Below are 12,334 nucleotides of genomic sequence, written 5' to 3'. Positions count from 1 at the left end.
ATTTACCAACTACTAGAGGTTGAGCATTTCTGAAAATCCAAAATCCAAAATGCTCCAAAATCTGAAATGTTTTGAGTTCTGACATGACCGTCAAAGAAAATGCTCATTGGAGTATTTCAGATTTTGGATTTTTGGATTAGGGATGCTCAGCAGGTATGTACACTGCAAATATCTGAATATCTGAAAAAACCTGAAATCCAAAATACTTCTGGTCCCAAGCATTTTGGGTAAGGGATACTCGTATTTGTAAGGCACAGTAATGGATGAAATACAAAATGAGATTATTGCTCTCCTAGTTAGGGAGCATAATCGTTACTGATAGCCACAATAATGATATGAAAAAAAACATTAGAAAACTTATTGGATTAAAACAATGAGCATTTATATAGCTCACAAATTTTCAAGTTGACAGTTTAGGCTGGACTCAGCTGGGCAGTTCTTCTGGTTTAGGCTCATATATCTGGAAGCTGACTGACTGTTGGCTGGTCTAGGGTGACCTCAACTGGAATGACAAACTGGTCAGCTTGATTCTGTTCCATGTGTCTCATCCTCTAGCAGGCTGGCCCAGGCATGTTCTCATGGTGAAAGCAGAGCAGCAGAGTGAGAAAGCCCAATCGCACAAGTGCTTTTCAAGCCTTCGTCTGTGTCATGTTTACTACCATACTATTATCTAAAGGAAGTCAGATGATCAGAGTGGGAGGGGACTATAAGTTTGTGTGTTAAAGGATGTGAATACAGGTAGGGGTGAAGAAATGAGGCCATTAATGCAATTAACCTACGCAGGAGGACTAGATAGATAAATTTATAGATAATTGAATTTCATATATATATAATGAACAAACATACATATGTAGTTAAGATAAGATGAAAGATAGGAATTTGCAATCACATGGCATTTTTCTGATTCTAAAAAAGTTTTCTCCAAAATCTTCTGTCTTAACACCCCCTATTATTAGGGGTCAGGCATCACTGTCTCTACTTTACAGATGAAGAAAATCACACAGATAGTAAGGACTAAAGCTTGCACTTGAACTTATGATACAAGATTCCCCTTTGCTTCATAGCTTCCTCGACCAAAAGCCAAATGAATGAAACACACACAAAAGGGACAGGGATAACCATGAGCTCATGTGGCCAAGAAGCCTTTGCAGAGAATGAACTCACTTAGGATGCAGATGCACATAGAGTGATGAGTTTCACAAATCTTATGTAGAAGAACCTTCAACTATTTACATTGATTAAAGAGCTATTTTATACTGTAAGTTTAGTTTTATGTTCAAATGCATGATATTTACCTATTATCAAATCAATATATAATAACAAAATGGCCAATGAGGCCATTCTGGGGAACTCAGGAGTTTGAAATCAAGGACTGATATCAAATGGGGTCCAGTGTGCTCCTGTATTTTGTTTAGCCTGCCCAGTAGAGTAGATGCCTGTTGTTTGGCCACATAGTCCCAGTTCTCTGCTTTCCAATTCCCTACTTTCGATCATGTGGTTCTGGAGTAGCTGATCCCACTCCCAGCTACAGAGGTGGGCCCAGGAAGCAAGGCCACGGAGTGATGGACATATAAGTTCTTTTTCTTGCTTGGAGCTGAAAGAGTGTCACCCTGGATTGCACCACTGTGTAGATGAAGAAGCCAGCCCAGGGAAGAGCATCAAGACAGGAAGGGCCTTGGGACTGACTGCATGACACCACTGACATGTTTGGATCTAGCTGCAACTTAACCCAGCCCTACCCTTAGACTTCTCTGTTACGCAAACTAGTAATATCCTGTCTGTCTTTCAGGCCAGTTTGATTTGGATTTCTGTCTGTTGCAATGAAAACATATTTAATATGTACAGTATTAAGAAAATATGAATCAAACAGATAAGTAGTTGCAAATAATAATAGCTTTAAAAGCAGTTCATCTTATAATGTCAGGAAATTCTTTAAAAAAAAGATAGGAGATTTATTCTAAGATTTATATATACTCACAAAAGAGTGGGACAAAATAATATACTACTGTTAGACTCAAAGGATTAAAAATTGGTATATAGCACATTTGAAGGTATGTTTATTTATTGCAGATGTTATAGTGGTTTATATGTATTTAAAAATGAAATCTGAAAAATATTTTTCAGGATCATTGAGATGTCATTTAGATCCCTTTGGTTCTGTGTATATGGTTGAAAAATGATGATCAAGCAAAACAGAAAGAGGTCTTAGGAGAATATTACAGACCTCTGACATTTGTCTTTTACTACCAGAACAAACTTTACACATGCAGTGACCTTGGGACTCGTTACTGGGAAACAATGAGCATCCTCAAATGAGATCCATCAGATTATTCTTCTCTCCTGGAAAAGAGTGGATGAGGAGAGAAAAGATAAGACCTTCTCCTTTCCTCCTCCCCTGATAGCGTTTGGACATGTTGTCCCCAGAACTCGTGTGGAAATCTGATCTCCAATGTGGCAGTGTTAGGAGCTGTTTTGGTCGTGGGGGCGGATCCCTCATGAATGGATTAATGCTGCGGATCGGGGGTAGTGAGTAAATTCTTGCTTCATTAGTTCCCACAAGAGCTGGTTGTTTAAAAGACGCTGGCACCTCCCCTCTCTCTCTTGCTTCCTCTCGCCATGTGATCTGTTTGTACCCACCTGCTTCCTGCCACTTTCTGCCATGAGTAGAAGCAGCCTAAGGCCCATGCCAGATGCAGCTGTCCCAGATGTCCCAGAATCGTAAGACAAATAATCCTCCATTCTTTGTAAATTACCCAGTCTCAGGTATTATGTTATGGCAAGACAAAACGGACTAATACATCCCCCAACACCAGTGTTCTAAAAAGTTTTGAATATCTTTGTAAAATATGGCTGGTGAGAGGTGTTCATAAGAATAGCAACAAATTCCAAAACCTCTTTGTTGTACAAGCTTTTATTTTTTCTGTAAAGACACAAAATCATTGAAAGCTATTAATGCAAATGTCCAAAAATAAGAAATTTTCTCCTGGAGCCAAATATTATTTGGGGGGTTCCTTAAGAATATGAGATGAAATAAATATTAAATCATGGCAACTCATGCTGTTGACTAAGGCCATGAGTTCATGAAAAGCAGGAGCAATGCTTGCCGCTTTGGACAGTGTCTAATGCAGTTAAGCAAAAATGGAAACTTCTTTTATGAAACTATTTGCATGCCTATAATTGTGAAAATAGGAGTAGAGGATTCCAGTTTTCTTCCGGTGACCTCCGGAAATCTTAAATTCAAAGAGCTGGAGGTCTAATCCCTAGGGACTTCTATTGTTATCTCAAGATAAATTTAATTAGAGGAAGCTGGGGATGTTTGGGGGGTGGTTCTTCCTGAACTGTTAGGGAACCCCAAGACACTAGAAATGAAAGGGATCTTAAATCTCCAATCCGACTTTGTCCTACTACAGGATCTTTTTTTACTTTACTACAATATCCACATAAAAACAGACAGAGTAAATACATAACAAAATTGAAAGCAAAATTAGATGGCAAGGTATTCCCATGAATCCCAAAATACAAGCTGTAGAGACAAAGCAGCAAATATTCCAAGGCTTATATGGTGTTGGTGTCTGCGTGTGAACATGGGAGGAAAACAACGGAGTACCTGACAGACCTGAGAACAGCAGAAGCCAAGAACAGGCAGCAGGTACTTCTGGAGAACACATGAACTAATAAGAAAGTAGCAACTGAAACTAGGAGGCATTTTGCTCAAGCCAGCAGTGGGGGAGCATAAAGCATTCAGGGAAAGGGTAGGGAAGCTGGGGCAGTCTAGACTCTATGAACTTCCAAGACTGCCCACCAGGGATCCCCTTCTAAGATGTGACCACACAGGGGAGAAACTACTGGGAGCTGAATAAAAATTAAGAAGGATACAGACAGAGAAATGAAGAAAAAAAAGTCCAGTTAAAAGTTGGGGAGTGGAGGGAAGAGTCGGGTAATGTCAAAAAGCAAACCAGATAAGTTGTAAGAAAAAGAAAGAACTTGGGGTGGGGGCGAGGTGGGGATGGAAGCCTGTAGAATAAAAGAGGCACCTAAGACATATGCTAAAGAATAAACTATAGTGTCTAGGGGTGCACATTGGGTGATAAGATGAAAAGGAAATCCAACAAAGTTATTCCTGCAAAACTCGGAATCATGGTTCCTTTTGGTGGGCACTGTGATTTGATGGGGCCCATGTGGGCTTTGGGATGGCTTGAAAAGTTCTGTTTCTTGACATGGTGGTGGCTACAAAGGTGTGTGTCTTATAACAGTTCATTGAGCCATACAGCAGTTTTGTAAGGTTTTCTCTGTCTGTGTTTTATTTTACCATAAACAAGTAATAAAAGGAGTGGGGTTATAGGGACCTCAGGCCCCAACTAATACTGAATACTAATCTTAAAGCCAGAGTAAGTCTAGCTAACATCTACTGAACATGTATTATATGCAGGGTGCTGTGCTAAGTACTTTACCACAGTGATTAGGAGCTCTGAGTCTAGAATCAAGTGTCTTGGTTAGATTCCTTTACTAGCTGTGTAACTTTGGGCAAATAACTAATTCTCTTTGAGCCTCTGTGTCCTCATCTATAAAATGGGCTGATGATATGTCTTTCATAAACTGCTAGAATAAGTTTTGCATGTAGAACCCTTAAAACAATGCCTGGCACATAGTAGGTGCTCAGTAAATGGTAGCATTACATCCTTGTGAGGTGCTGTTATTTTCATGTCACAGGTCAAATAATTAAGGCTCAGAGAGGTTAAGTCGTGGGATTAGCATTGAATCCAGGCTCTTAGCCTTTCCCTTCTGCTTCCCCAACTCATTAACTTCCTTCTAAAGAAAGATGGTGACATGGCAAATGATCTGGCCTGGTTCCATAGCTCTGTTTTGAAGGATATCTGGGGTCTCACTCCCTCCCTTGCCCCAACACATGATGTTGCAATCTCACTACACAAGAGGGAATCCAGCAGTGCTATCCAAAGCAGGGCTGCCTGAAGCAGTCTTGGAAGAGAAAGCAAGGGTGGGAAGGATGCATGGCCGTGCACCCCTCCAGCGGAGGTATAAACACGTCCCCACTCCCAGAGGGGCTGGGAGACCAACAAAGCAGCTGGCTGGATGCATCACATACATCATGCTGAGAAAAAAATAAGTGGCATACTCAAATTTAAGTTTAAACAGGGAGCAAGTAATTTTCATGATAATCACCAAATATTAGAAATGTATTGTTCCTTCCCCACCCCCAGGGCACTTCTAGGATCTCCAGCTGTGCTAATAACTTCATGTGCACCACTTCCAGGGCCAGAAGTATTGTTCCAAGACAAAGGCTCTTCATCTCTGTTTGTTCCTGTTTTCCATCAACACTTGAAACCTAGTTCACCTAAGTTTTATCAGTGCTCTGTGTTTTACTGGGAACCAGGAAGGAATTTAAAAAAGCAGCATTTGTTGGAGGTAAGTCGGTTCATTGCTCGACTCTCCAGGTGTTAGGGTCAACACATGCCCATAAAATCTCCTAAAACATTGAAAAACAAACAAACAAACAAAAAACAAAAAAGCAGCATTTGGAGCTAATATCTTAGATAAAGTTTTCATTCTCTGATCCCCACCTCTCAAAGAAAGAAGTCATATCTGCCTCATGAAAGAAGTGGTGTGCAGATGACTCAGGGAATGTAGGTAAAGATCCTTGTGTGGAGCTTGGTGCAAAGTAGACAACATAAATTAAGGTGCCCCCTAACTGCCACTGCAGCACACCTTTAGCACGAGAGCCAGGATGGCAGCTGTGTAGCACATGTGCTTCTTCCCCTACAGTATCTGTGGTAGACATCACTAATTGCTCGTGATGTTCTTTCCTGCTTAAATTAGTTTTCTATTGCTGCTGTAACAAATTACTACAATCATAGTGTCTTATAAGAACAGAACTTTATTATTTTACAGTTCTGTAGGTCTGAAATCTAACACAGGTCTCAGTGGGCTAAAATCAAGGTGTTGGCAGGGTTGCTTTCCTTTTTGGAACCTCCAGGGAAGAATTCATTTCCTTGGCTTTTCTAGCTTCTAGAGGCCTCTGTCCAGTCCATATGCAAAGCCCCTTCCATCTAGAGCCAGCAAGAGGGTGTCAGATCTTTCCCACGCTGCTATTTCTCTCTGACCACAGCCAGGAAATGTTCTCTGCTTTTGAGAACTCATGTGATTAGACTGGGCCACTGGATAATCCTGGATTATCTCCCCATCTCCAGATCCATAACCTCCATCACATCTGCAAAGTCCCTTTTGCCATGTAAGGTCACAGATTCACTTGCTCTGGCAGTTAGGATATGGACATCTTTGTGGGTCATTATTCTGCCTGCATTTCTCAAGGCAGTGCTCTAGGCAGCCACTACCACTGGATCAGAGTTTGACCCACAAGATCAAATCTATCTGGCCTATGAGATCAAAGCTACCCCTGCTTTGGGGATTCATCAGGAAAGGAAAACAAAAAAAGCAGCAAAGCCAGTCAGGGGACAATTGGAAGCAACAGGAAATAGTTACCATTTGCTAAATGCTTAAAACAATCAAAACAAAACAGCATTATTGAGATATAATTGGCATATAATAAACCATACAAGTCAAAAGTGTGCAATTTGATAAGTTTTGACACAGTACACACCTGTGAAACTATTAGCACAAGCAAGATTATGAACATATCTATCCCCACCAAAAGTCTACCTGTGCCCTTTGTAATCCCTCCAACCTACGCCTTCCCGTCCGCTCTCATTCCCAGATAACCACTCATCTGCTATTTGTCACTATAGTTTCCAATTTCTAGAATTTTATATAAATGGAATCATACGATAAATACCTTTTTTTTTTTTTTTGGTCTAGTGTCTTTCAGTCAGTGCAATGATTTTGAGATTCATTCATGTTGTTGCGTGTATCAGTGGTTCGTTGCTTTTATTGTTGAGTAGCATTCCAACGTAAACCACAATTTTGTTCATCTTTCACCCGATGATGGAAATTCAGGTTGTTTTCTGTGTGGGGCTATTACAAATAAAACTGCTGTAAATGTCCATGTACAAGTCTTTGTATGGGCATATGCTCTCCTTTCTCATACAAAATACCTACCAGTATGATGGCTGGGCCACGTGGCAAGTGTATGTTTAACTTTTAAGAAACTGCCAAACTGTTTTCTGATGGGGTTGTGCCATTTTACCAGTAGTGTGTGAGAGATACAGCTGCTCCACGTCCTTGGCAATACTTAGAACAGTTCAGTCTTATCAATTCTAGCCTCTCTAACGGATGTGTGGTTTATCTCATTGTCTTATTTGCATTTACTGAATAACGATGTTGAGCATCTTTGTGATGTGCTTAGCTGCCATACATATATCTTCTTTGGTGAAGTGTCACATCAAATGCTTCATACATCTTTTAGTGGGTTGTTTGTTTTCTAATTATTGGTTTGAGAGTTCTTTATATATTCTGAGTACAATCCCTTTGTCTGATACATGATTTACAAATATTTTTTTCTATTCTGTGGCTTGTGTGATGGTACTTCAAAAAATTCACAAAAGGTCCAGGGATCAGTCCCTGTACTGGCTGGCCACTCCCCCAAAACCCCTCCCCCCCAAAAAAAATCATGGAAAGATTCATATTATCTTTCAAGCCTATTTTTCCATGAAAAGTACCCTCATATTTTCATTCTCTTAAGAGTGTAATTCAAAGAAGAGAAATTCTTAATTTTGATTAGTAAAATTACAATTTTGAAAAAAATGGTATCAATTATTTTCTTTCATGAATTGTGCTTTTGGTGTTGTATCTAAGAGATCTTTGCCTAACTCAGAGTTACAAAAATTTCCTTCGATGTTTTCTTCTAGGAGTTTTATAGATTTAGGTTTTACATTTAGGTCTATGATCCATTTTGAGTTGATTTTCCTATATGGTGCAAGGAATGAATAAAGTTCTGTTTTTCTCTTATATTGAAATTCAACTGATCTAGTACTATTTGTTAAAAGGATTATCCTTTTGCCACTGAATTGCCTTTGTGCTTTTACTGAAAATCAGTTGTCTATATATCCATTGGCTCTATTTCCGGACTCATTGTTCCATTTATCTGTCTTGGCCTTAACATCACATTGACTTGATTATTCTGTCTTTAAATCACATAGTGTCAACCCCCCCAACTTTGTTCTTCTTAAGGTTGTTTTGGCTATCCTAGGTCTTTTGCATTTCCATGTCAATTTTAGAATTAGCTTGTCAATTTGTACAGTAAACTCTGCTAGGATTTTTATTGGGATCACATTGAAACAATTGATAAGGCAGAATTGACATTTTAACAATATTGCATCTTCTGATTTATGAACATTGTATATGTCTCCATTTATTCTTATGAACATTGTATATGTCTTCTTTTAATTCTTTCAGTAGTGTTTAGTAGTTTTCAGTGTACAGGTCTTATACATATTTTGTCAGATTTAATCCCTAACTAGTTCATATTTTTGATGCTATTGTAAATGACACTGTTTCTTAATTTTAGTTTATGATTACTCATTGCAATTATATAGAGAAATAATCTTTTATATTGATTTTGTGTCCTACAACTTGATAAAATTATTTACAACTTCTAGTAACTTTTTTGTAGGTTCCATAGGATTTTCTACATAGATAATCATATCTGTGGGTAAAGACAGCTTTACTTCTTCCTTTCCAATCTATATACCATTTATTTTCTTCTTGCCTTATTGCGTTAACTACAACATCAGTACAATATTAAATAGAAGTGGGAGAATGGACATCTTTTTCTTGTTCCTGATCTTTGGGGGAAAGTATTCAGTCTTCCACTTAATTTTATTATTAAGTATAACATATGTGTCACATAGATTCCTTTTCTCAAGTTGAGGAAGTTCCCTCTATTACTAGAGTGCTGAGAGATTTTTTTTTTTTTCCTTTCAGGAATGGATATTGAATTTTGCCAAATACTTTTTCTCCATCTGTTTTGATGATTACATGGTGTGATGGTTAATTAGGTGTCAACATGATTAGATTAGAGAATAACCTAGAAACATGGTAAAGCAATCCTTTTGAGTGTGACTATGAGGATGTTTTCAGAAGAGTTTAGCACATGGGCCTGAGTGGACTACATGGCAAAGATCCACCCTCAGTATGGGTGTGCATTATCCAATCTGCTGGGGTCCCAAGGAGAACAAATATTGAGAAAAAGGCGAATCTCTCTATCTGCTGGAGCTGGGATACACTCTGTTCTCCTGTCCATGGACATCAGAGCTCGAGATTGTTCAGCTTTTGGGTTCCAGGACTTACACCAATGGCACCATTGACTTCCCTGGTTCTGAGGCTTTTGGACTTGGACTGAGCCACGCTACTGGTATTCAGTTTGGAGATGGCCTATTGTGGGACTCCTCAGCCTTCACAATTGCATGAACCAAATCCACTGATAAATCCCCTCTCATATATTTATATACATATACTATTGGTTCTGTCTCTCTGGAGAACCCTGGCTAATACATATTGTTAGTTTTTGTTTTTGTTTTTGTTTTTAAGTCTGTTAATATGGTGAATTACATTGACTGATTTTTTAAAATGTTAAATCAACTTTGCATTTCTTGGATAAACTCCAGAATAATTCCATTTGCTTGATCATATTATCCTTTTAATATGCTTTTAGGTTTGATTTACTTTTTAGTTAAGATTTTTTGCTCTATGTCCATGTAGAATATTGACCTGTAATTTTTTTTGTCTTTTAATGTCATCAGCTGTAATGGTGGGCCCAAAGAAAGAGTTGGTAAATATTCCTCCCTATTCAGTTTTCTAGAAGAGTTTGTATATTACTTCTTAAATGTTTGATAGGATTCCCCAAGGAAGCTACCTAAACCTAGAGCTAGAGGAGTGTGTGTGTGTGTGTGTGTGTGTGTGTGTGTGTGTGTGTGTGTGTGTATGTGTGTGTGTGTCTGTGTTTGTGTGTCTGTGTTTTGTGGACAGGTTGTTAACTACATATTCAGGCTATTTCTTCTTGAGTGAACTTTTGTAGATTGTATCAAGAAATTTGTCCATTTCATTTAAGTTGTCAAATTTATAGGCATTTATTATTTATTTTATAGGCATATAGTTTTTTATAATATTCTCTTATTATTCTTTTAATATCTGTAGAATGTGTAGTGCTGTCACTTTTCTAATTCCTGATATTTGGCAATTTATGTCTTCTCTCTTTTTTTCTGCTCAGTCTGGTTAGTGGTTTATCAATTTTATTGGTCCCAAAGAACAAGTGTCTGATTTCAATGATTATCTCTATTGTTTTTCTATTTTCTATATCACTGACATGCTCACTGATTTTTATTATTTCCTTTCTTCTGTTTGTTTTGGCTTTAACTTGTTTTTCCTTTTTCTAGTTTTTTTTCCAGATGGAAGCTCAGATCATTGATTTGGGACTTTTCTTCTTTTCTATTTGTAGACATTTAGTGCTATAAATTTCCTTCTATGTATTGCTTTAGCAGCATTCCATGCATTTTGATATGCTGTATTTTCATTTTCATTCCATTAAAAGTACTTTCTTAATTCTCTTTTGATTTCTTCTTTAACCCAAAGGTTATTAAGCAGTGTTTTATATAGCTTTGAAATATTTGGAGATTTTGTAAATAAATTTCTGTTATTGATCTCTAACTTAATTTCATTTTGGTCAAAAAATGTATTTTGTGTGACTGGAATCTTTTTGAATGTATTAAAACTTGTTTCATGTCCCAGAATATGGTCTATCTTTGTAAATATTCCTTATAGTGCTAGGCACTTTAAATGCCTTTTTTTTTTTCGTATTTAATCTTCACAACAATGCTACTATTATTCCCATTTTAATAAAGAGGAAATAGGTAAACTGTCATCCCCATTTTAAAAAGAAAATCAATCAATGCTATTAAGTAGTGGAACTAGAATATGCCAAGCTATTACAGGTAGATCTGACACCAAAAGCCAAGCTATTACAGGTAGCCACTCTTCCATCCCTTATAAGCAGGACAGGACCACTTGTGCTCAAGAGGCTAGGTTCAGATTTGCATTTATCTGATGACTAGTGATGCTGAGCATTTTTTCATGTACCTGTTGGCCATTTGTATGTCCTCTTTTGAATAATGTCTATTCATCTCCTTTGCCTATTTTTTAATTGGATTATTTGTTTTTTTACTATATAGTTGTTTGAGTTCTTTGTATATTCTGGATATTAATCCCTTGTCAGGTCTATAGTTTGCAAATATTTTCTTCCATTCTGTAGGTTGTCTTTTCACTCTGTTGATTGTTTCCTTTGCTGTGCAGAAGCTTTTTAGTTTGACTTAATCTCATTTATTTATTTTTTCTGTTGTTGCTTGTGCTTTTGGAGTCTTATTCATAAAGTCTTTGCCCGGTCCTATTACCTAGAGTGTTTCCCCTATATTTTCCTTTAGTAATTTTATGGTTTAAGGTCTTTTACTTAAGTCTTTAATCCATGTTGAGTTGATTTTGGTATATAGTGAGAGGTACAGGTCTAGTTTCATTTTTTCACATATGGATGTCCAATTTTCCCAGCACCATTTATTGAAGAGGCTGTCTTTTCCCCAATATATGTTCTTGCTGCTTTTGTCAAAGATCAGTTGGCTGTAAGTATCTGCGTTGGTTTCTGGGTTTTCTATTCTGTTCCGTTGATATGAGTGTCTGTTTTTATGCCAGTACCATGCTGTTTTGGTTACAATAGCTTTGTAACATAATTTGAATTTGGGTAGTGCCATACCTCTGGCTTTACTTTTTTTTTTGCTTAGGATTGCTTTGGCTATTTGGGGTCTTTTGTTGTTCCATATGAATGTTTGGAACCACACTGAGATATCACCTCACTTCAGTTAGACTGGCCATTATTAAAAAGACAGAGAATAACAAATGCTGGTGAGGATGTGGGAAAAGGGAAACTCTTCTACACTATAGATGGACTGTAAATTAGCACAGTCTTCATGGAAAACAGTATAGAGGTTTCTCAAACAACTACAGATAGAGCTGCCATATGATCCAGCAATCCCACTAGTGGGTATATATCCAAAGGAATAGAAATCATCATGTCAAAGGGATACCTGCACTTCCACATTCATCGCAGCTCTATTTACAATAGCCAAAATAAGGAACCAACCCAAGTGTCCATTGATGGATGACTGGATAAAGAAAATGTAGTATATCTACACAATGGAATACTACTCAGCCATAAAAAAGAATGAAATTCTGCCATTTGCAACAACATGGATGAGTCTGGAGGAAATGATGTTAAGTGAAATAAGCCGGACAAAGTAACAGAAATACCACATGTTCTCACTCATAATTAGCTGCTAGGAAGGAAGGGAGGGAGGGAGGGAGGTGGAGAGAGATGGAA

Source organism: Cynocephalus volans, chromosome 2 (assembly GCF_027409185.1).
Source record: "Cynocephalus volans isolate mCynVol1 chromosome 2, mCynVol1.pri, whole genome shotgun sequence".
Lineage (NCBI taxonomy): Eukaryota > Metazoa > Chordata > Mammalia > Dermoptera > Cynocephalidae > Cynocephalus > Cynocephalus volans.
This window is presented reverse-complemented; position numbering follows the sequence as displayed.